This window comes from Eschrichtius robustus, chromosome 6 (assembly GCF_028021215.1).
Source record: "Eschrichtius robustus isolate mEscRob2 chromosome 6, mEscRob2.pri, whole genome shotgun sequence".
Classification (NCBI taxonomy): domain Eukaryota; kingdom Metazoa; phylum Chordata; class Mammalia; order Artiodactyla; family Eschrichtiidae; genus Eschrichtius; species Eschrichtius robustus.
The window spans coordinates 54315618-54339799 of record NC_090829.1 but is presented as its reverse complement, the minus strand read 5'-3'; the positions used below and the strand labels follow the sequence as shown (position 1 = coordinate 54339799).

The 24182-nt window shown below is 37.0% G+C and overlaps 1 protein-coding gene across 14 annotated transcripts in view; it reads right to left on the bottom strand.

Moving 5' to 3' along the window:
- The window catches only part of NAALADL2 (N-acetylated alpha-linked acidic dipeptidase like 2), a 1511782-nt gene that overhangs the window by 1316232 nt on the left and 171368 nt on the right, over positions 1–24182 (bottom strand). Inside the window, exon 1 of one of the 14 annotated variants that reach the window (XM_068547433.1) lies at positions 14906–14926. The exons of the other annotated variants lie outside the window; for them this stretch is intronic. The gene's annotated coding sequence lies outside the window, so the exon portion shown is untranslated. Of the gene's footprint in view, positions 1–14905; positions 14927–24182 lie in introns of those variants that run through there. 14 annotated transcript variants of the gene reach the window in all.

The following is a 24182-nucleotide window of genomic DNA, read 5'->3' as shown; positions in this document are numbered from 1 at the left end:
CTGCCTACAAATAGAGCACCAAGGCTTTCATTGGCTTTTCAAATCAAGTTCAAAGATATATGTTGACAAAAGTGGTCTTTGTAGCACCTACAGAAGGATTATCACACTTATACCTTCCTGTGGAGGAGAAACTAAAGAAACACAAGAGTTTAATAAAATGCATAAATGTAATAAGAAATAGCTTAAAGAAATTACCATTCATTTAAAGGAGAAAACAATCCAAAGTTATATCTTCCCCATATATTGGAAACAATCAGGTATCAGTATCTCCAATGACATGATTTTGCTTAAGAAATTGAAGAATACTTATCTACTTTCTTTTAAATTTACTTAAACATATTAAGGAATGTGAAGCTTTCATTAATGCACATGTTCTTCAATGTAGACATAATTAGAGACATACCCTTCTCATGTTTATGTCTTTTGCATCAAGAGCCTATGAATAATGTGTTGTGAAAAAACCATCAATCACTTCACCATCTAGAAAGTCAGTTTTTTATCCTATTTAGGGACATATTTGCAGCCTAATTTAGAGTAAATAACTGCTAAAAAAAAAAAACCTGTTATGAAACAAATGATGCCTTGCCACTTGTAGCCACTCTACTAAAACTATGAGATCTACTACCTGCCGATGAGTGAAAGCATTCTGTCGAGCTATCCACAACTGGAGAGGATTAGCTTACAACTGTTGCCACTATCAGCAAAACAGCAAGAAGCAGACAGTTCATTTTATAGAAACTTAATGGAGTATATGGCTCTAGCTGTTTAATACAAGCACTGTCAAGGCATCTAAGCAAAAAGTCTCAGCTGTCACTACTGACAAGCTGAGTAGAATTATTTGTCACAGTAGACTAGATAAAGTGCCATTAGAATGGAGCATGGTGCTGCTACCATACATCTCCATATTGTAGCCAGAGACAACATGCTTTTGATTGCCACAGACACATGACAATGGCATGTTCTCAAAAGACTTTCATCACACAATAGAAATGAGAGTTTAACATTCCACCCTCAGCATTTCAAAATTGACAGCAGCCCATGAAGGCTTGACAATACCTTCAAAAGTATATACATTTGCTTAACAATCTGTATATTTATTTTATATTTATATGGAGAAATTACCCACACATAAATACACACACACATATAACCTAGCAATATCTGTGAGTCAAATTCTCTTTGGTTAACTTCTTCTATGCAAATCTAAGAGCTTTTGATTTTACTATTAAGAACGTACATACAGGTTACTACTGAAAAACCTGATAAACACAAAAAATTATTTATCATGAACAAATTATATATTCTCAATATAGTCTTTATCAGGACACTGAAAGTATATATATTTGCCTAACTGACAAGAAAAATCAAAGTATCACTTAATCTAAATTTCTGATGCCAAGATAAATTGTAGTTTCTTTGGCTATGCAGAAATCCAACACTTTCACTTAAAAATTAAGACCGGCATATATAATTTAGCACAGCCCTAATTAAGCAAAAATTTTCACAGAAATGTAGTTTCAGAGGGAGAAAATGAAAATAAAAACCTCTAATTACTTAAAAATTGATTCAAAGAATGAAAACAAATAATGCACTTAAATCTAGTTTCACTAAATCAAAGTACATGACTAGGTATTTTAAAAATAGGGAATTGTAATCAATTTCTACTTAAATATCCTTCTATGTTTCTTTTCATTTTTAAAGATTTTTAATCTGAATAATATTAACAAATGGCTACTTATAAAATTAGACAAGTAACTTTTTCAGGATAAAATACAAACCATTATTTTCACTTTTAGTCATTTATTCACTTATTCAACATACTTACTGAAAGCTAAGTGATAAATATTTAGCTATTGGGGATTAATTTGAGGAATAAAGAGAATGAGATATGAATCATTTTCTCGAAGAGCTTATAATATAGAGATGAGATATGCACACAAATAACTATAATCTAGGAGAGAGAGTGCCACGAGAGGAAAACTTAAATTAAGACAGCTCAAAGCCAGGAGAGATCAATTCTGTCCAGAAAATGAGCAGCAGTGGAAAAGGGGATTCCCCACCATGGCATTCAATGGGGAACTCTTACAAGTCCTAAAGTTAAAATAAGTGAGTGAATATCTCACATTACAAAACCAGAACACATTAATTGCAATAACAATGATGATCCCAAAGACTTCTCCTAGTGAGTCCCTTTTATCCCATTTATTGAGAACTAGAAAAGATACAAATACTAAGCCAAGGAAGAATAAGATCAGATTTGCATTTTAAATGGCTCACTCTGCTGCAGGGTGGCGACGGCAATGAGAGAGAAAAAGATACTATATAGAACTCATTAGAAGGTACAGAGAAAAGAATTAACATAACAGCCTGAGACTGCAATCCTTACAAAGTTCTACACAAGGTTGGCCCTTAGCTGGCATCTGGGAACTTCGATTTCAGGAGGGTTCCCAGCATTCCCTGATAAGAACATGTAACTGTGTCTAAACTGTGCAAACAATAAAAGTTCATGCTGAACACCTGATTTCCTTCTGGGTGACTAGAATCTTGGTATGTGTCAGGCAGAGAGTGTGTATGTAGTCAATCTCCAATAAAACCCTGGACACCGGTTCTCCAATGAGCTTCCCTAGTAGACAACATTTCACCCATGTTGTCACAAATCATTGCTGGAGGACATATATACACATGTCCTATGTGACTCCACTGGGAGAAGATCCTTGGAATCTTGTGCTTGGTCTCCTCCAGGCTCTACTCAATGTGCCTCTTGCCTTTATTGATTTAGTCTGATATCCTTTCACTGTAATAAATCATGGCCATGAATACAACTACTTGCTGAGGCCTGCAAATCCTCCTAGAGAAACATCAAACTTGGTGGTGGTCTTGGGGACCATGACACAGAAGGCTTCATCTTCTCAGAGATGAAGGAGGTCTGAACTAGTGCAATCATAAAAGGGATGAGAGGCCAATAAAAGTAAGTGGTTAAAAGTAGGGGCATCTGGTTCAAACAGACTTAGATGCAAATTTCAGCTGATTAACCATGGGCAAGTCATGTTCTTATGGGACATTTAATAGATGTCTAGCACACAGTTGGATATCTTAATTTGAAGATAGTCATGAAATCTACAAGAGAAAAGCATCTTTGCGGTCAGACAATATAAGCATTAAAACCATGACAAGAGATAAGTTCACCTAGACACAATGCCATTAGTGAGAAGAAGAATAGGTCCAGGTGTAAATAACAGGCCAAATTAACATTTAGGGGCAGGAAGTAAAAGAGGAGCCCAAGGTGGAGTTAAAGCAATGATTCTTGAAGTGTGGGTCCTGGGCCAGCAGGATCAGCACCACCTGGAAATTTGTTAGAAATACAAATTTTCATTCTCTACCTATGACCTAAAGAAGACGAGAATCGGGGTCCAGTAATCCGTGTTTTAACAAATACTCCAGGTGATTCTAATGCATGCTAAAGTTTCAAAACCACTGAAATAGTGGGTAAAAATCTAGTGAGTAAGTCGGAGTCTAGATATATGGTCATAAGGCTGCAAAGAACCAGGCCAATGATGTGCACAGAAGTGAGTGAGAGAAGATTGTCAAGGAGGGATGGATTGGCAATGTCGGTGGCTACAGAGAAGTCCAGCAAGATAAGGGCTTTGATGTGCCCATTGCATTTGGCAACATAGCTTTACCAAAAACAGTTTCACTAAAGTGTAGGGCAGAAGTCTAATGGCAAAAGTGAGCACCAAAGAATGTAAGGGGAAGAAGTAAAGACACAGAGAGCTTACTACTCTTTCAAGAATTTTAAGTATAAAGGACCAGGAGTCATGTCAGTTTTTTTGTTATTTGATATTGTTTTTGTCATTTTTTAAGGTGGGAGAGACTTGACCAAGGCAACAAAGAGAAAGAAGTTGACAATGTATAGAGGAAAGAAAGGGGACAACCAGTAGAGCAAAGTAAAGGACAAAAAGAGAGAGAGAGAATATGCAGGAAAGTGAGGTGGAGAGAAGGATTAATAGGAAGTGCTTGGGAGTTCAGTTGAAAGTGTAAACCACTCATTTGCAGTATAATCATTTTTTCCCAAGTGGCATGATTTTCCTTCCATCTTGTTCATCTGGACAGATATAAAGCATAGAGATTGAATTGTAATAATCTTCTACGCATTCCTGGTACCTAATACAGGAGATATACAATAAATGTTTCATAAAAGAGGGCTTCCCTGGTGGCGCAGTGGTTGAGAGTCTGCCTGCCAGTGCAGAGGACACGGGTTCGAGCCCTGGTCCGGGAAGATCCCACATGCCGTGGAGCAACTGGGCCCGTGAGCCACAACTACTGAGCCTGTGCGTCTGGAGCCTGTGCTCCGCAACGGGAGAGGCCGCGATAGTGAGAGGCCCGCGCACCGCAGTGAAGAGTGGCCCCCGCTCACTGCAACTGGAGAAAGCTGTTGCACAGAAACGAAGACCCAACACAGCCAAAAATAAATAAATAAATTTATAAAAAAAAATGTTTCATAAAAGAAAAATTTGTTAAGAGGGCAGATTTCATGTTGTGTCCTTTAAAGTAAAATATATGAAGTAATGATGTAAAAATTAATTCCACTTTCAGAGAGCAAGAGAGGAAAGGGGGACAAGAAGAAGAGAGGAAAATGCAGGAGAGAAAAAAACTGTTGGATGTAAGGTTTGTGCTGGAACAGCTCTTTCCAGCTCACAGAAGCTGAATGAGCACATCTCTTCTCCACTCTGCACTCAATGATGGAATTGTGGTAGCTTGAGATCAGCCATTGTGGGTGTATTTACACCACAGAAATAGGCAAACATAGGCTTTGCTTTTCTAGAGAGCTGGTTGTTAAATATTAACAGCACACCACTGGAAAATGCTAAGAGGTGGCAGAACAATGAAGCAAGGGGCTGGGCATTTAATGTTTACTTATTCTGGACTCCATCAGCAAAGCTATGAGAAACATACCTGACATCCGTACTAGGCACCTAAAAGCTAGGTCTTGGAAAGTTAAATGATATCATAGCTCATAAGTGGCATAGGGATTTAAACTCAGATCTATCAACTCTAAAACTTATTCTTATGTTTTCCATGCTGCCTTGTCATTAAGATCATCTGGATCTCTAGTTAAAACACATATACTCCTGTGTCCCACTTCAGGCCTACTAAATAAGAATCTCTAAGGGAAGGACTTGGAAATCTATATGACCTATGTGACTGGAGGCACAATCTGGAAAGCAGGCAAATCTGGAAAGCAGTGCACTATATCACACTGTCTCTGCAGTCCCTTCTTTGGTTTACTAGTTTGGGTTACTAGTGTAAGAGCAGTCAGAGCCACAGTCCAAGCCAGGAATAAAAACTGGGCACCAGATACTACTGTATGTTGTAGTCCTCAGTAACATGAAATATGTAAAGAATAAGAAGGAAGAATAGTCTGTAGAGGTCAGAGTGAAGGTGCCTAGACTTGGGATCATTCTCAGTGTGACCCTCTGATCAGAGATGATTAGGCTTTGTGAATCCTCTGAACAATGTCCATGAAATGATTTCCATTTTGCCGTGGAGAAAAAGAAGGTTCAGGGGAGGTAAGAAACCTACTTGGAATTGCATTAAAGGTAAGTAGTAAGGACAGAATTTAAACACCTGGATGGTCCCATGTTCCAACCACTTCATTGGGTGGCCTTTACATCCTTTGATGGATTAAAGCTTTAGGAAACAAATTGCAGCACTGGCAATGATTATGTCAAAGCATCATCTTTGGCACAGATAGTCAAACTGATAAGGTCTTTTTTCTCCCCTTAAATTACACTCTCAAGTAGCCGACTAAATAAAGAAGAAAAATCCTCAGTCACTCTTATTAGTTATTTGCAATAAAAAATAGGTGAACCACTAAATTTAGACATCCATAGTCATGTAAATATCACAGAAAAATCAAGAAATCTATGAACTACTTCAGAAACTACAACAGCAATGTGCATGTAACATAATAGAGCTCCCAGAACTCTGCCAGCATCTGGCAGTAATTTTCATTATGCATCAGTATTAGTCTCCATTACTCCTCACCCATCACAACTCTTCAGGGTTCTGACATGTTGCACATGATGGGCATCTTAACTGGAGCTCTGTCCTCCATCATGCCAGAAAGCTGAGGAGCAGGCATAAAAGTCCATAAACAAGAAAATGAACGGCTCCAAGATAAGCCTATACCAAAGATTTCTGATTCATGAGTTTGAGTGGATAAACCACAGCCTGAGGCTAAAATCTTTAACTTACTTTTCTAAATAAAAATCCAGCATTTCTTACTACATAAAAATCAGCTTTCCCCTTTTTTCGGGAAAGCAACTGGTTAAGAGTGTTGGCTCTAGAGTCAGACTGTGTGGGTCTGAATTCCAGGTCTGTCACTTAATAGCTGTGTACCCTTAAGCAAGTATATAAAATCTCTTCGTGCCTCAATTTCCCCATCTGCAAAATAAGGGTATTAATAGCAGTACCTTCCTCAGAAGTAAAGATTGGAATAGGTAAAAAGTCACAAAACATTTAGAATAGTGTCTGACATATACTAACCCCAAAGAAAAACTTTTCTAATAATTATTCTATTAATCTTTCAAACTAATTGTCCCTGAGCCTAACTATGCTGTATATGAATTAGAGAGATTATGCTGATAGTAAGATAATTTACTTATCAATTAAAATAATTCATTAGGAAGGTTAATGGGAAGTAGGTCTCTGGCATATACTAAGTTATCTCACAAGATCTAAGAAAGGTATATGACTATTCATATTGCCCTACATAAGAATTTGAAAAACCTATATTACAGTGAGTCTGAGTTATCTTGCTAGCCTGCCCACTAATTTTCTCACTTGGTTAGTGGAGGAAGGGGAACTGATAGCTGGGAAAGCTGAAAAAATCCATTCCCCCCCCATTCTCTAGGTCTCTCTCTCTCTCTCTCACACACACACACACAAGTCACACACACAGCAAGTAGAGTCACACTCAAGCACATAAAATTCAAATATTTTGCTAAACAAAAAATGGTCATAATAGATCCTACAAGGAGAATTTAGACTCAACTTTCAGGGTTTATAAAAACTGTTTTAGGGGCATTGTTATCTAGAAAAATAATGGAAACAAGAGAATTTACCAGAGGCAAAGATCTCTGTTAGTGAGGAGCCAAGTTAGAAAACTTTGCAGCTCTACAATGATTTCTTCATATGTTGCACTTTCAAACATTCTCTCTAGATGAGATCAAGTAAATGTATTCACTTTAAATATCTGATTAATCACCAAAAGATGAGAAAGGCTCTAAGAGAAGCTCCCTTGATATCCAAATTATGTAGATCATTCCTGAGCACTGATCCCAATCTTTGCCCAACTACTGATTCTAATTACTTTCTCAGGTATTGCTCTCCCAGGATGGCCTAAAAATACAGCCTACTACCCCACTTTTAAAAAAGAAATACTCCATTCCAAAATGAAAACTCCATTAGTCTGTAAGACATATTATAAATCTCCAGGTCAGCTTTCTTCATAATAAATTGATAAATAACATCTCTCATTCAGGCAATTTTGATAATGAAGATTTGGACATGACTCACTATTATACCTATTTTATACTGAAAACTCATTAAAAAAAAAAAAACTCACACAGGTATCTCTCTTTTCTTAAGAGTATTATTAAAGCAGCAGTAAAATGTTTACAATGATTTCAGCCAAGAGAATACAAATTTTAAATGTTGAAAAGTACACAGACTTAAGTCTGATCAGGTATTTTGGCCAAGAGAAACAAAACAGAAACAAAAACAGCAAAAAACAAAAATGCAAAATATCAAAACTCATAAACCAGCTAACCAGCTAAAGAAACAAAAAACTAGAAAAGTAATCTTTGGGGAGATTGGTTCAAGATGGTGGAGTAGAAGGACATGCTCTCACTCCCTCTTGCGAGAGCACCAGAATCTCAACTACCTGCTGAACAGTCATCGACAGGAAGACACTGGAACTCACCAAAAAAGATACCCCACATCCAAAGACAAAGGAGAAGTCACAATGAGACAGTAGGAGGGGCGCAATCACAATAAAATCAAATCGCATAACTGCTGGGTGGGTGACTCACAAACTGGAGAACACTTATACCACAGAAGTCCACCCACTGGAGTGAAGGTTCTGAGCCCCACGTCAGGCTTCCCAACCTGGGGGTCCAGCAATGGGAGGAGGAATTCCTAGAGAATCAGACTTTGAAGGCTAGCAGGATTTGACTGCAGGACTTCGACAGGACTGGGGGAAACAGAGACTCCACTCTTGGAGGGCACACACAAAGTAGTGTGCACATCGGGACCCAGGGGAAGGACCAGTGACCCAACAGGAGACTGAACCAGACCTACCTGCTAGTGTTGGAGGATCTCCTGAAGAGGCGGGGGGTGGCTGTGTCTCACCATGAGGACAAGGACACTGGCAGCAGAACCTTTGTGAAGTACTCCTTGGAGTGAGGCCTCCCAGAGTCCACCATTAACCCCACCAAAGAGCCCGGGCAGGCTCCAGTGTTGGGTCGCCTCAGGCCAAACAACCAACAGGGAGGGAACCCAGCCCCACCCATCAGCAGACAAGCGGACTGAAGTTCTACTGAGCTCTGCCCACCAGAGCAACAGCCAGCTCTACCCACCACCAGTCCCTCCCATCAGGAAACTTGCACAAGCCTCTTAGACAGCCTCATCCACCAGAGGGCAGACAGCGGAGGTAAGAAGAATTACAATCCTGCAGCCTGTGGAACAAAAACGACATTCACAGAAAGGTAGGAAAGATGAAAAGGCAGAGGGCTATGTACCAGATGAAGGAACAAGATAAAACCCCGGAAAAACAACTAAATGAAGTGGAGATAGGCAACCTTCCAGAAAAAGAATTCAGAATCATGATAGTGAAGATGATCCAGGACCTCAGAAAAAGAATGGAGGCAAAGATCAAGAAGATGCAAGAAATGTTTAACAAAGACCTAGAAGAATTAAAGAACAAAAAAACACAGATGAACAATAAAATAACTGAAAAGAAAAATACACTAGAAGGAATCAAAAGCAGAATAACTGAGGCAGAAGAATGGATAAGTGACCTGGAAGACAGAATGGTGGAATTCACTGCTGCAGAACAGAATAAAGAAAAAAGAATGCAAAGAAACGAAGACAGCCTAAGAGACCTCTGGGACAAAATTAAACGCAACAACATTTGCATTATAGGGGTCCCAGAAGGAGAAGAGAGAGAGAAAGGACCCAGGAAAATATCTGAAGAAATTATAGTCAAAAATTTCCCTAACGTGGGAAAGGATATAGCCACCCAAGTCCAGGAAGCGCAGAGAGTCCCATACAGGATAAACCCAAGGAGAAATATGCCGGGACACATAGTAATCAAGTTGGCAAAAATTAAAAGCAAAGAAAACTTATTGAAAGCAGCAAGGGAAAAACGACAAATAACATACAAGGAACTCCCATAAGGTTAACAGCTGATTTCTCAGCAGAAACTCTACAAGTCAGAAGGGAGTGGCATGACATATATAAAGTGATGAAAGGGAAAAACCTACAACCAAGATTAATCTACCTGGCAAGGATCTCATTCAGATTTGATGGAGAAATCAAAAGCTTTACAGACAAGCAAAAGCTAAGAGAATTCAGCACCACCAGACCATATCTACAACAAATGCTAAAGGAACTTCTCTTAAGTGGGAAACACAAGAGAAGAAAAGGTCCTGCAAAACCAAATCCAAAACAATTAAGGAAATGGTCATAGGAACATACATATCAATAATTACCTCAAATGTGAAAGGATTAAATGCTCCAACCAAAAGACACAGGCTCACTGAATGGACACAGAAACAAGACCCATATATATGCTGTCTACAAGAGACCCACTTCAGTCCTAGGGACACATACAGACTGAAAGGGAGGGAATGGAAAAAGATATTCCATGCAAATGGAAATCAAAAGAAAGCTGGAGTAGCTATACTCATATCAGATAAAATAGACTTTAAAATAAAGAATGTTACAAGAGAAAAGGAAGGACACTACATAATGATCAAGGGATCAATCCAAGAAGAAGATATAACAATTATAAATATATATGCACCCAAAAAAGGAGCACCTCAATACATAAGAAAACTGGTAATAGCTATAAAAGAGGAAATCGACAGTAACACAATAATAGTGCGGGCATTAACACCTCACTTACACCAATGGACAGATTATCCAAACAGAAATTTAATAAGGAAACACAAGATTTAAATAACACAATAGACCAGCTAGATTTAATTGATATTTATAGGACACTCCATCCAAAAACAGCAGATTACACTTTCTTCTCAAGTGTACATGGAACATTCGCCAGGATAGATCACATCTTGGTCACAAATCAAGACTCTGTAAATTTAAGAAAATTGAAATCATATCAAGCATCTTTTCTGACCACAACGCTATGAGATTAGAAATCAATTATAGGGAAATAATGTAAAAAACACAAACAAGTGGAGGCTAAACAATACGTTACTAAATAACAAAGAGATCACTGAAGAAATCAAAGAGGAATTCAAAAATTACCTAGAGACAAATGACAATGAAAACACGACAATCCAAAACCTATGGAAGGCAGCAAAAGCAGTTCTAAGAGGGAAGTTTACAGCAATACAAGCCTACCTCAAGAAACAAGAAAAATCTCAAATAAACAATCTAACCTTACACCTAAAGGAACTAGAGAAAGAAAAACAAACAAAACCCAAAGTTAGCAGAAGGAGAGAAATCATAAACATCAGAGCAGAAATAAATGAAATTGAAATGAAGAAAACAATAGCATAGATCAATAAAACTAAAAGCTGGTTCTTTGAGAAGATAAACAAATTGATAACCCTTTAGCCAGACTCATCAAGAAAAAGGGGGAGAGAACTCAAATCAATAAAATTAGAAATGAAAAAGGAGAACTTGCAACAGACACCGCAGAAATACAAAGCATCCTAAGAGTCTATTACAAGCAACTCTATGCCAATAAAATGGACAACCTGGAAGAAATGGACAAATTCTTAGAAAGGTATAGCCGTCCAAGACTGAACCAGAAAGAAATACAAAATATGAACAGACCAATCACAAGTAATGAAATTGAAACTGTGATTAAAAATCTTCCAAGAAACAAAGGTCCAGGACCAGATGGCTTCACAGGTGAATTCTATCAAACATTTAGAGAAGAGCTAACACCCATCCTTCTCAAGCTCTTCCAAAAAATTGCAGAGGAAGGAGCACTGCCAAATTCATTCTATGAGGCCACCATCACCCTGATACCAAAACCAGACAAGGATACTACAAAAGAAGCAAATTACAGACCAACATCACTGATGAATATAGATGCAAAAATCCTCAACAAAATATTAGCAAACAGAATCCAACAACACATTAAAAGTATCATACACCATCATCAAGTGGGATTTATCCCAGGGATGCAAGGATTCTTCAATATATGCAAATCAATCAATGTGGTACACCATATTAACAAACTGAAGAATAAAGACCATATGATCATCTCAATAGATGCAGAAAAAGCTTTTGACAAAATTCAACACCCATTTATGATAAAAACTCTCCAGAAAGTGGGCATAGAGGGAACCTACCTCAACATAATAAAGGCCATATATGACAAACCCACAGCAAACATCATTCTCAATGGTGAAAAACTGAAAGCATTTCCTCTAAGATCAGGAACAAGACAAGGATGTCCACTCTCACCACTATTATTCAACAAAGTTTTGGAAGTCCTAGCCTCGGCAATCAGAGAAGAAAAAGAAATAAAAGGAATACAAATTGGAAAAGAAGAAGTAAAACTGTCACTGTTTGCAGATGACATGATACTATACATAGAGAATCCTAAAGATGCCACCAGAAAACTACTAGAGCTAATCAATGAATCTGGTAAAGTTGCAGGATACAAAATTAATGCACAGAAATCTCTTGCATTCCTATACACTAATGATGAAAAATTTGAAAGAGAAAGTAAGGAAACACTCCCATTTACCACTGCAACATAAAGAATAAAATACCTAAGAATAAACCTACCTAAGGAGGTAAAAGACCTGTATGCAGAAAACTATAAGACACTAGTGAAAGAAATTAAACATGATACCAACAGATGGAGAGATATACCATGTTCTTGGACTGGAACAATCAATGTTGTGAAAATGACTATACTACCCAAAGCAATCTACAGATTCAATGCAATCCCTATCAAATTACCAATGGCAGTTTTTACAGAACTAGAACAAAAAAATCTTAAAATTTGTATGGAGATACAAAAGACCCCGAATAGCCAAAGCAGTCTTGAGGGAAAAAAACAGAGCTGGAGGAATCAGACTCCCTGACTTCAGACTATACTACAAAGCTACAGTAATGAAGACAGTATGGTACTGGCACAAAAACAGAAATATAGATCAATGCAACAGGATAGAAAGCCCAGAGATAAACCCACGCGCCTATGGTCAACTAATCTATGAGAAAGGAGGCAAGGATATACAGTGGAGAAAAGACAGTCTCTTCAATATGTCGTGCTGGGAAAACTGGACAGCTACATGTAGAAGAATGAAATTAGAACATTCCCTAACACCATAGACAAAAATAAACTCAAAATGGATTAAAGACCTAAATGTAAGACCAGCCACTATAAAACTCTTAGAGGAAAACATAGGAAGAACACTCTCTGACGTAAATCACAGCAAGATCTTTTTTGATTTACCTCCTAGAGTAATGGAAATAAAAACAAAAATAAACAAATGGGACCTAATGAAACTTCAAAGCTTTTGCACAGCAAAGGAAACTGTAAACAACACGAAAGGACAAGCCTCAGAATGGGAGAAAATATTTGCAAATCAATCAACGGACAAAGGATTAATCTGCAAAATATATAAACAGCTCATGAAGCTCAATATTAAAAAAACAGGGGCTTCCCTGGTGGCGCAGTGGTTGAGAGTCTGCTTGCCGATGCAGGGGACACGGGTTCGAGCCCTGGTCTGGGAGGATCCCACATGCCGTGGAGCAACTGGGCGTGTGAGCCACTACTACTGAGCCTGCGCGTCTGGAGCCTGTGCTCCGCAACAAGAGGCCGCAACAGTGAGAGGCCCACGCGCCACGATGAAGAGTGGCCCCCGCTCGCCACAACTGGAGAAGGCCCTTGAACAGAAATGAAGACCCAACACAGCCAAAAATAAATTAATTAATTAAAAAAAAAAAACCCAATCCAAAAATGGGTGGAAGACCCAAATATACACTTCTCCAAAGAAGACATACAGATTGCCAAGTAGCACATGAAAAGCTGCTCAACATCACTAATTATTAGAGAAATGCAAATCAAAACTACAATGAGGTATCACCTGACACCGGTTAGAATGGGCATCATCAGAAAATCTACAAACAACAAATGCTGGCGAGGGTGTGGAGAAAAGGGAACCCTCTTGCACTGTTGGTGGGAATGTAAATTGATACAGCCACTATGGAGAACAGTATGGAGGTTCCTTAAAAAACTAAAAGTAGAATTACCATATGATCCAGCAATCCCACTACTGGGCATATACCCAGAGAAAACCATAATTCAAAAAGACACATGCACCCCAATGTTCATTGGAGCACTATTTACAATAGCCAGGTCATGGAAGCAACCTAAATGCCCATCCACAGACGAATGGATAAAGAAGATGTGGTACATATATACAATGGAATATTACTTAGCCGTAAAAAGGAACGAAATTGGGTAATTTGTTGAGACGTGGATGAATCTAGAGACTGCCATACAGAGTGAAGTAAGTCAGAAAGAGAAAAACAAATATCATATATTAACACATTTATGTGGAACCTAGAAAAATGGTACAGATGAACCGGGTTGCAGGGCAGAAATTGAGATGCAGATGTAGAGAACAAACGTATGGACACCAGTGGGGGAAAGCGGTGGGTGGGGATGGTGGTGGTGTGATGAATTGGGAGATTGAGATTGACCTATATACACTAATATGTATAAAATGGATAACTAATAAGAACCTGCTGTATAAAAAAATAAATAAAATTAAATTTAAAAAAAAGTAATCTTTGAAGATGTTTGTATATCCTGTGCTAACATTTCATTCTTACATGAGAATTTGAAACTCATGACTATTAAAAGACTGAACTTTCTGAAAGAGAAGGAAAAAAGTATAAAATGTGTCATATTACAGCAAATTCTGAGATAGTAACCAAAATTCTCCAAAGGTCTATAGGTATGCAAGGTGAACTTTGCACTCTGTCTTTTTCCATTTAACTGAGCCAAGGACCAGGTGCCTTGTCATAAAGATGATGGGAAATTTCCATTTCCATGCTCCATCCATCCGGTGTGCCACCAACTTCAAGTGACAAGTTGTCCTTCACCTGAGACCATCGAGATGTCCTCTGAACTCACTATGCTTTAGCAGACAGTTATACTGAATGCTCAAACTAACACTACTATAGAACCATGAGTTGAGAAATATTTTGCAGTTTGTTGTGATTTTATCTGTCATGGGTTATGCTTTTCTATTTGTCCAGCTAATCCAAACACAGTTCTCGATTCACCCTTCTCCGTCTTAGTGACCGGAAATACACACAAAGAGCCAGGTTGAAAAAGAATATAGTTTGTGGTCCTATTCTCAGAAGACCACTGGAAGGCTCAAAGAGACTTTCCTATCTCAAGATTAACGAGAACAATTATTATTGGGTATCTTTCAGTTTGTCTATCCCCAGAGGATGAGCCAAGGTTCTTAGTCTATCAATATCCTTCACAGCCTTCAGATAATGAATAATGTCTGTTGAATCAGAGGGTCCCCTCTTGGAGAGATGTTAGTTCTGTTTCCTCCTCAGTCACAGCTGCTGTTGCTGTGGTTGTATTATTAGGAAGGGGAAATCTGTTCACCTCTCTGGATTCCGTACCAGCAGCAACTGTGGAGAAAGGAAACATGTGATACTAATGGAAACCTGTTTTTAAATGTTTTCCTTGATTTTCACTGAAATAGCTATAGCTAGCACTTATTGAATACCTATTTCCTATCAAACAGTGCTAAATGTTTCCATGCATTATCTCAATTCATCTTCATCACACCACCAACAACACAACAACAAACAAAAGAACTATGAGATGAGTACTGTTACTGTGCCCATTTTACTGATGATGGCACTAAGGTTTAGAGAGGTTATATAGCTTGTCCAAGGAAATAGTGGTATTGGAATTAGAATCCAGAAGATTAAATACACAACTTCGTAACTTAATAATTATGTTATTCTACTGAAAGGAATTTAGTTACTGCTCTGTTCACTTATGTAACTGTGGGTTTAGTTTTATTGGCATTCAATAAGCCTCAACTCCTTTTTTGTTTACCTAATACTGATGAGATGGATACAATGAATAAAATATAAAACTTAATTTTCTTTTCAAAATGACTTCTAAAACATTTGGATAATTTATATTTATACCCAATTTGTAATTTTGTTCCAATTTTTAAAAATCCAAGCAAGAAAAGCCTTATACAATATCTTTAAAAATCTTATCTATCGAATAGATGATAAATATTAAGTTATTTTCAAAACCAAATTTAAAGGTGGAGTTGTAACTACAACTTGGAGTAAACAGTGAATTAACTGCATTGTCTTTTCATATGCAACATAAGATAAGAAGGATCAAGTAGGGTTGATTTTTCAAGACAGCTGTTTAAAATATTTGCATATATCCATGGGGGGAAAACAAAACTACGGTTTTGGTTAATCAATTAAGAAGTACCACAAAAGGGAGAGGCAGATAGGATCACTCTTGTAGACAGTAGGTAGATTTAGAAAATAAGCCTGGTTTCCAAGAAAAGAATTTTGCTTTACCTCTTTATGTTTTTCTAAATGCTACTCTCTTGGGCATAGTGGGAATATCTATCACCAACCCAAAATAACAAGATGTTTTGACCCCTTGACGCAAATAACGCCATGACCTCTAAGTGAAAGAAATAACAGGATTTTTCATCTGTGGCATTTTCAAATATGTAGATGAATGCTTACCAAAAAAAAAGACCCTAACAGGCAGTACCAAGGAGGGTTAAAAAAAAAACATCTTGGGTCCTCATATTTAATAATCTGGTATTCTAGTTGCTGCAAGTTTACCAAAATGATTAATTCAGTAACGATACTTTTCAAAAGTGTTTTGATTTGTTGACCGCTTTTCATTGGCTCTTTCTACCTCTCTAATGCCACGTCTTGGTTTTGAAAGCCCAAGTTATCCTTCTGAAACTACCTATGGCTCAGTCAACTACATTTGCTCAAGACTTTTGCCTTCAATTCTCAATTATTATGGTGTGACCATAAATGGCACAATCTCCCTGAATAGTAATTTGTCAGTAAATAACAAAAGCCTTTGAAATCTGCATATCCTTTGACCCAGATATTTCCAGAAAGGCATCATGTAAGTGTGCACATAATTAGCTACTAGGACTATGGTCTTATTTATAATATTTTTAAAAATTGAAAATATTTCTAATGTCTACTGCTAGGGAGTTGATTAAATAAAATTCAGTGCAATCTATACAATAGAATACTATTAAAGAAGTTAATTTAGATGTATAGTGCGTGGCACATAGGTGGTGCTAAATAAATCACTGCTTAATCTAGAGATAAATAAATATTCACTGAAATTTGCAATCATTTTTAAAATGGCTAAAAGTGGCTTTATCCAATCTTTGTTAATCGTATACTTTTTACATATACAATAATATAGTTAACACCTACAGAGAGCTTGCTACCTGCAAGGCACTCTACTGAGTACCTTACATATATTAATACAGAAGAATAAGGAAAGTAAGTAACTTGCCAAAAGTCAAAGCTAGTAAATGACAAGGCAAGGATTTGAAGATAGTCAATCAGACTCCAGAGTCTGTGTTTGTAACCAGAAAATATACTTCCCTCATACAGTATTCTACTGCCTATAGAGAAAAGTCTGAAAGGCTATTCAACATGAGAATAATATGAAAGTTGTTATTTCTGGTTGCCAGATTATTAATAATATCATTTTTGTACAATAAATGTGAATTATTGTGTCATTCTTTTTTAAGTGAAAAACAAAATGTCTTTTGATTGCAGAATGAAGTAGAGACAAGAACACTAAGAGGTCTTATGACCGAGAACTACTAACACAGATCCAAGGTACAGATTCTGATAGCCATGGCACCACATCTTTAGATGTCTCTAAATTGACACCGAATCTGGTCAATGATCCTTCTGAACCTTGACATCTCACAGGATAGAAGAACAATATTGTTCTAATCCATCAACATTTTTCTCTTGCTCTCACCCATTTGAGGTCACGTTACTGATGTCTGTCTTCCTTTTTAAGGCTAGTGCAAAGTTTTTATGCTTCTGCCCCATGCCTTTCACTAGCAGAAAACTGGAATCGATATTTTAGGAGACTTCTATGATATAGGGAGCTCAGCAGGTACTCCTACAATATAGCCTAATGCAGTGGTTCTCAATCCAAGCTACTGTATTTATTTTTTTAACTCCACAAGTGATTCTGATGCACAGATTGGGTTGAGAGTTTCTGCAGTATATGTATTACAGAATAGTTGGTCAATATACTTGTGATACTTCAGTTATCAGAATCACAACATTAGTAAATGACACTAACAGCCAATTTCAGAATATGTGTTATTATTCATATTGTTATGTATACAACTAATAAAAAGTTTTGTAACTTCATTTGGAATGAGAAAATAAATATGAATAGTAAGAATGGGTTATTAAATATAAATCACTATATCTGATTTGAAATACTGGATTTATAAAGGAGTGCAAGTGTAAGTGCAAAACTGAAAAACAAAGAGAAGGGAATTTCTGGAGTTGACTAAGATAGTGCATTTCCAGTAAATAATCACAGACTCATTTATCAAACTAAAACTGTCCTAAGTGAAATCATGTTGGCTTGGTAAATAATATAGCGTCAATTTGCATACAGGGTATCTAGGATTTAGTGAAAATTCACAGAGGACCAACAAAATGCGTAGCAGCCAATAAGAACAAATATCTGAGATGGTACAAAATAGAAGTTTATGATATCCTTCTCCAGGATATTTAACTATCATGCAAGACGCAGATCTGCAATTAAAGTTAGGCTAGGGCACTTGACTATCATTTGTTAAACCACTAAAGATAAAAATAAAAACAAATTCTAAGTACCAACAACAAAATTAAAAAATAATTTTGCGAGTAGATTTGTAGGAAGTTGAAGCACATACCAAATCTTTAAAACACACACTACCTCTGCTGCTCGTATGTGTTCTTCACCCTATTCCCAGTGATCTAGTGTGTGTGTATGTGTGTGTGTGTGTGTGTGTGTGTGTCTGCTCATTTACTTTGTTTCACTTACACATAATTTTCTGGTTAAAGTAAAATTGTGCCGATTGCTTCCTTCTTGAACGTTTCCTTCTTTCATACCTGTAATCCCACACAACTGATTCTCCAACCACTTTACCAGCTGCTCTTTCTCAGGTTTCTCTCCTCTGAGATTACGAAGGTGGAAGGCTTATCAGTTTATAAACTCTTTGGGGAATGACCTTATTCAATCCCATGGCTTTAAATATCATTTATATGCAGAGGATATCTAAGTCTTATGTCGCCAGCCCTGGCCTTTCCCAGAGAATACTGGCTCACATGTGTAACTACATTCATGGCGTCTGGATTTGTACATCTAATAGCCTTCTCAGCTTAGAAGACATGATTCCCTTCCCCCACAACCAAAAGTATTCCTCCACAAGTCGTGTTCACAGCAAGTGGAATCCAGTTATTCCAAACAAGAATTTAATGCTACACTTAATTCGTCGTTTTCCCTCATCTCCCAAATTTACTCTAATCCAGAATCCATCTACTTTTCTACCTCTCCACTCTTATCACTCTTTTCCAAACCACTACACCGCTAAACTAGATTTCTGCAATGGTCTCCTGTCTTAACACTCCCCCCTGCCCAACAATATATTCTTGAAATAGCAACTGGGGAGATCTTTTAAAAATTTAAATCAGAACGTAGCACTTGCCTATTTGAAACCCTCCTGTGATTCCCAGTTTCACTTAAAATAAAAATCCAAATTCACAAGTCTGGCCTACAAAGCTTTACATCATCTTGCTGCTGCCAAACTTTCCAACCTCATCTGGTTTTATTCTGTACATGTGCACTATGGTCTTCTCCTAGTGACCTTCCTTCCATTTCAAGAACATCCCAAAGTCATTTCCCAGTTTGTGTCTCTACACCCTTCTCAGAGATATTCGTGTAATGTTGGAAGCAGGCGAGACTGCTTTTTTCCTCATTCCTGTTTCTGTACAGGTGAAGTGATCTCCACTGCTATGATGGTTTTTTGTCTCTCTCTAGCCTTTTTCTCTTTTCTGATTTGTTAAATTTCAGAAGAATAGCTGGACATTCTCTGCTTTATTCTGCCTTTCTTCCCCTGGGCAGTGATCCTGCCCACTTGTACATGGACTCTCTCTCTATGTATATGGAAGGCCTTTCTACCTAAAGAAACTGTCAGAGATTAGGACTGTGAGTCTGACACACTTTGACTCTAACACTAAGCTGTATCCTCCAACCTGGCCTCTATGAGAAAAAGGTGCTCTTTCCATATGGGATCCTATTTTATTTTTCAATTTGCTCAGAAACCAGCATAAAAGAGGTGCCTTTGTCCATTTGGGCTGCTATAACAAAATACCAGAAACTTAGTAGACTATAACTGACAAAAATTTATTTCTCACTGTTCTGGAAGCTAGAAGTCCAAGATTAAGATGCCTGGATAGTAAAGTGAGGGCCCTCTCCCAGGATGCAGATTTCATATTGTATCTTGCCTGGCAAAAGGGGCTAGGGAGCTCTGTGGGATCTCTTTTATAAAAGCATTAGTCCCATTCATAAGGGCTCCACATCATGACCTAATCACCTCCCAACGGCCCCACCTCCTAACACCATCACACTGGGTTTTAGGATTCCAGCATGTGAATCTGGGGAGAACACAAACATTCAGACCATAGCAAGGGGGTATTTTTTATTGGGAACACCCTCAGAGACTTTAAAATACAGCTTGATCCTTCATGTAAGTGTTATATAAGCGTAAGTGTCACCTCTTCAGAGGGGCTTTTCGTGATGACTTAATTTACAGAATCTACCTAGTTGCTGATTATCATATCACTCCCATTTTAATGTCTTGGCATCACATATCATTATCTGTTACTTCTCTATTTTGTTGTTTTTGTGGTTTACTATCTCCCATTTCCCATGATCCTTGATCTGATTTTATCCATTTTTTTTAAGGCTCCTCTTTTTCTCCTTTCTTAAGGCACTGTTGCTATGGCACTTTTCTATAACCTTTTCATTCCTCTGTACAGTAGCATAAAATTGCAGTGATTGAGCATAACCCACTTGTTTGTATAAATTATTGAAATCCATTTGCACCCTGTAAGAATGGACTTAAAAGTACTGCTGGGCATGAGTGCTGAAAGTACATTGATTGCTCAAATATAAGGAAATGGCCCAATGAACATGGTTGTGGCGGGCGTGAAAGAGGAAACAGCTAGTCAGATGTGAATTGTATCTGTTGTAATAAACATGTTAAAACATACAAAAATTGTTATTTTTCTTTACCTTCGGTCAATGCATATTAGAATTTGAACTACCTGGGGATTCTTTGTCAGAACTATTTTTGTGGAACATTTATACTTAATTGAAATAAGTCCTTAAGGGAGGTTTTGTTTAAAGCAATTAACAGGAAATTGTGTATAAGAATATTTAATGAAATATGAAATTCAACAAGAATGATTAAGTCACTTCCCAAGTGGTTGTCATTTGTTAAACCCTGATTTATCTGTCTGCACTTTTCACCACAATTTTTCCAGTTGTAGCTGAATGTTTCAGTCATTTTCTTATTCATAAAGACGAAGAGGGTCAAGCACCAGCATGTAAGTGTGAACTTCATTTTGGGTTTTTGAAGACGGTCTTCTAAGATACTTTGTCTGTATTCACCAGCCATCCCCATGCAGTCAGATGAGCCACGAGCACGGGGCTGCTACTTTTAAAGCAAAAAAAGGCTCTGAGGTTAACAGGATCTGATTAAAGATTCATGAAAGTATGGACCTTGCTCTCTTTCCTGTTTATTATGGTTTCCTGGTACCTGGAACAGAGACTAGAATGTAGGAGACACTCAAATATTTGATGAACTAGTGAATGAATAAATTCTCACTTCCAAGTTATATTGACTGGTATGTTTTTAAAGTGAAACCCAGAATATCTGAAGAGATGCAGAACTGGCCTCATCTGAACTCAACTGTCTCTCTCTCTCAGTCAGGGTCTGCCAATTCTCATAAATAATCCCAGATAATATAATTCATGCTTTATAGCTATTCACATGGTTTAAAAATCAAACAATACAAAGAGGTGTAGAAAAATGTCTGTTTCCACCAACTATAATAAAAATATTACTGATATCTAATAAAGACTTTGATCACCTTTGTTTTTAATTATATATTACTGGCTTTATCATGCTTTTTCTTAAAACATGAGTCCAATCCACTAAATATTTAAGAAATTCTAAATACTCAATTTAAGAAAAACATTTTTTAAAAAATCAACTGATTAGAATACTTAATTTAAGGAAAACTTTTAAAAAAATATGTCAACAGATAAAATTCTGATGCTGTTTTTCTGAAACTAGAGTGATCCAACGCAATTTCTGAAAAAAATATAACTGATATCCCTTTTGAGCATATCTTTAAACTTTAAATGTTCCAGCCATTCAAAAAAAAGGTAACTTGGGCTTCCCTGATGGCGCAGTGGTGGAGAATCTGCCTGCCAATGCAGGGGACACGGGTTCGAGCCCTGGCCTGGGAAGATCCCACTTGCCGCGGACCAATTAGCCCCGTGAGCCACAACTACTGAGCCTGTGCGTCTGGAGCCTGTGCTCCGCAACAAGAGAGGCCGCGATAGTGAGAGGCCCGCGCACCGCGATGAAGAGTGGCCCCCGCTTGCCACAACTAGAGAAAGCCCTCGCACAGAAACGAAGACCCAACACAGCCAAAAATAAATAAATAAATAAATAAAATTTTTTTAAAAAGTAACTAAAAATACGGGTCAACTACTTTTGTCCAATTACTCTTTTAAAATGCAAACTAGTTAACAAATAAACAAATAAATGCAAATTAGAAACCCATAATATATCTACTGGCTTAGACTGATACTAGAAATTCACAATAAAAAAAAAAAAGGAATCATAATATCCTTTTGGATGAGCAGGGAAATTTGTAAGAGTTAGGCAAGACTGTGCGTTTTCCAGATGTCTAAGCAAAGAAAATAATAGATTCACATTTCTCTTGCTGTAACTTCGGTAAATAAAAGATTTAACACAGCTACATGTGCGACTATCAAGCAACACCAAATTCTTAAGAACTGTATTTTTTATCTTAGACTGTAAGCATCCTGCTGACAATAATTATGCCTATTAACTTATATGATAAAAGATAATACCTTATTAAATTATGCTTTTTAAAATAATGGTAATAAATCAATGAACAAAATACTGTGACAGAATAACTGAGTTTAAGCTTACCTATGGGAAATATAAAACATTTTGCCATTCAATAATTTTAATAAATCAATGAACAAAATACTGTGACAGAATAACTGAGTCTAAGCTTACCTATGGGAAATATAAAACATTTTGCCATTCAATAATTTTAAAGGTGGGACTCAGAAAAAATAGATGTGGTCTTTTTGATAAAGATGAGTCCCTTGTGTCTGAATATCTAAAACATATGGAAAATTATTCCCCTTTCTGTAATACGCCATTATTTTGTTCTTAGATTATGTCCATTTCAACCTTTGAAATCAAGTTCCAAATATTCAAATAAGGAAGGATATAAATCCTTGCTTTTCCAAGTACTGTGTGGATTACAGACAAAAGCTTTAAAAGAGAGGAAATGGAAAAAAATATAATAGCATCCAAACTCTTTGTGGGCCCAAGAGGCTGCGACATTATCATAATGCCTCTATTATGGCAATTGCTGAAATTAAATGCCTGCAGATTTGACCCTAAGGAGTATAGTGTGCAGTATTTGCTGTAATAAAACACTTACTATAAATGCTTAACCTTGAATAGAGTTGATGTTAATACAATTCCACAATAGCTATTTTGACAGCTGTCACTATATATTTAATAAATAAGCCATATTGAACCATCCCATGTTATGTTTTTGGTTATCTGAAATATCTTTCTTCCTCCTTGCAAGGGTGTATTGCTTTCCAGAGTCTTTATGGATCAAGACTCCACATATACTATAAAAATAGAATGGTGTGCTACTTCAGTGATTATTCAAGATTTAAAGAACTCAATAGAAAAAAATTATTCATGGAGCAGCATGTTTAAAAGCGCACACAGGTACAGTTTGATAGGTTATATATGATTCAGAATAAAAATCATATAATTGCCATCACTTATCATATTATAGATTTATGCTGGTCTTTGCCATCACTTTGCATTGGTGTTATCTCAGCTGCTTGCTATTTAATAACCTTCTATTAAGTCATTATGTTTCCTTTGCAGGTGACAATCTGTAAAAAAGATGTAAATGTGGCTTTCCTTGCCTTACAGAACAACTGCAATGGACAATGTGTCTATCTTGCAGTTTGATTTACATTTGCATTGTTAGCTGAATGGAACCTAGATGTTGTCTGTTTCATTTCTTAAAATATTAAATTTAGCAAGCTAGAAATGTTTTGAAAAGCAATCAAAAACTGAAGCCTTGGAAATAAATGGTGAATTTCTTCATATAAATGCCATAAAAACTAAAGATAGAATTTGTAAAGGAAAGCAGAAATCGCTGTAGTTCCTATTAGCCAATGAGAATCCTTCATTTCCCAAAGCTATTTGTGTACCCTAACTATTAAGTATAGCCATAGTTTTTTGTTGTTGTTGTATTATAATACATTAATTTCACTCTCTGGTAATATAGCTTGTAAAATTTTCTTAAAATAGAAGCAAATATATTTATATTTTGCACGTTCAGATATTCAAAGTCAGCTAGTCTCTTTTTCATGCTATTGATTTCAACACTAGCTGTCTCCACTTCTTTATCCCCATTTACTGTATAGTCCATCGACATTCTTTCCTTCCTCATCATACCCCAAATGACTG